Source organism: Penaeus chinensis, chromosome 5, assembly GCF_019202785.1.
Source record: "Penaeus chinensis breed Huanghai No. 1 chromosome 5, ASM1920278v2, whole genome shotgun sequence".
In the NCBI taxonomy this organism is placed as follows: Eukaryota; Metazoa; Arthropoda; class Malacostraca; order Decapoda; family Penaeidae; genus Penaeus; species Penaeus chinensis.
In genome coordinates, this window is record NC_061823.1 from 16,856,979 (window position 1) to 16,859,478 (window position 2,500).

The window sequence follows — 2,500 nt, forward strand, 5'->3', positions numbered from 1 at the left end:
GGCAGTGGTGGTGATGAAGGAGAAAAGGTTCATTCAGGTTGTGGTAGTGGTGGGGGATTGCTTAAAAGGTGATGTAGATACGTAGCATCACTCATATAAGAAAATGAAGAAAAGGGGGAGAAGAAAGAAGAGAAGATAGAAAAAAAGAAAGTGAAATGAGAAAATTACGCGCATATTTGTATACTTGAGGAAAAACAAACATACACACACACACACACACACACACACACACACACACACACACACACACACACACACACACACACAAAGAAACAAACACACACATAAGCCAACATAGGGCAATCTACCCTCTATACCCTACACGTGGCCCTCCTCCCTTCCCCCCCTACCCCCATCACCCACAATGCAAACCCAGGGCGTCACGAACAACCAATAAATATAATTATTACTGATTGCTTTGATGGGCCTCTGCGCCTTTGTCCACGCCCAAGATTAACTGCCGCCTCCGGAATATTAATCGACTATTTTCCACGCTCGCTGAAAGTTTTTTTTTTTTTTTTTTTTAATTCATTTATTCAATTCCAATAGATGTAGGTTAATTGAGTTAATGGAAGGGCTTCTCTTTTCCACCCCCCCTCCACCCCCCCATATCTACCTTTCCCTCCCCCTCGGCCTTTTATCGAAAAAGTTTGTCTTTGTTTGGCCGGGTTTGTTGTTGTTGTTGTTGTTGTTGTTGTTAAGTTGTTTGGTATCTGGGTTACTGCGGCCGATTTCCAGTCGCGTCATATTTTTTTTCTTTTCTTATATTTGTTATCATTATCGAGATATTATCACCATCATCATCAACTTTATCATAATAACCATCATTTTTATCCTCACCATCACATTATATTCATCATCGCTATCCTCATAATCTTTACAAGCATCATAAGTATCATTATCACCGACACTAAACGGAATTAATAAACATATCAATGTGTATTATACTACACACTATACTTAAATATTTATGCTGTCAATCATCACCCCATTTTATACCACAATGAATTGATTTCAAGCTCCGGGCATAAGGGGCCTATCTTACACCAAAATGAAGAGAGTTCAAGACCGCTTTCACACGGAATGTAATTTCAAGCGTAAATAGTAAGTGGATTTGCGAACAGATGGACGGACGAAACAAGTAATAAGTTGTTATTCTTATCATCATCATTATCAATATCAATATCATTTTTATTGTTATCATTATTAAGATTGTTGATATTCGAGGCAAGTGCACTGCGTGGGTGGTCATTATTAATTAGGATCATCATTATTAGCGGAATCCGTGGAAACTTCTCTCTTTCTTCTTTCCTCTTTTTTTTTTCTTTTTTTTTTTTTTTTTCCTTTTCTAGTCTCTTCTCTCCCTTTTCCTTTCCCTCTCCGTCTACATCTCCCTTTCCCGCTCTGCAGCCTCCCCTCGCTCTCTAAAAACCCTTAACCCATTCGCCCCGGATTTATGTTCTGTCCCTTGTAGTTTTGGTGAATTTTATTACATACAGATGGCTCCACATGTGCTCAGCCGGCAAGGAGTCTATCAGTAGGCTCTAGTTACCGATCCTGATTTTCCAATTCCTTGAATTGGCGGGAAAATGTGTTTTTCTTATCTATACTATTGCTACCGATACTGTTATTACTGTTATTGATGTTATGACTATTAAATTGATATTAAAATATTTTAGACAATGAATTGATACAAAATACCCTTTTCTAAAGTGAAGGAAAAGGGTAAATAGGTGACAAAGGTAGTTCTGAAAACTGGTTATTTGGTGATTAAGAACGTGTAGAGCTATCTCTGTGTAAATACAATAAATAAACGTGTGTGACAGTGGGCATGGCATGTATTTGTGCCACATGGGGCGAATGGGTTAAATTCACTTCTTCCCTCCCACTTTCTGTCCTATATCTGCCCCCAACCATTTTCCTTCTCTTTCTTTTCTTTCCTCCTTCGTTCCCTTTTCTCTCTTCCCTCCTTCCCTCTCCTATCTCCATTTTCTCTCTGAACCCGAATCGTTTTCTCTCCCCCCCCCCCCCCTCCTCTTCTCTTTAATCTTCCTTCCCCTACCTATCCGCTCTCCTCTTTATACCCCCTTCCTCTCCCTTTCTCCCTCTCCCCTTCTTTTTTTAAATGATTGTCTTGTAAATAATAAACGGTCTAACTATTTCCTCGAGGAGAATAATGATAATCATAATAACATTAATAACAACAACAACAACAGCAACAGCAACAATAATAATAATAATATTAATAATATTAATAATAAAAATAATAATAATAATAATAATGATGATGATGATTGATGATAATGATAATAATATTAATGATGATGATGACGATGATGATGATGATGATGATGATATTAATAATTATAATAATAATAATAACAACAGCAACAACAACGACAACAACAACAATAATAATAATAACAATAATAATAACAATGGTTATAATACTATTACTACTACTACTACTACTGCTACTACTAATAATGATAATGACAAC

General features: G+C 36.9%; 1 protein-coding gene across 1 annotated transcript in view; it reads right to left on the reverse strand.

Annotated features, from left to right (window-relative positions):
• LOC125025509 (polypeptide N-acetylgalactosaminyltransferase 14-like) overlaps window positions 1-2,500 on the reverse strand; it is an 89,504-nt gene that overhangs the window by 33,931 nt on the left and 53,073 nt on the right. The gene's annotated exons all lie outside the window — the stretch shown is intronic.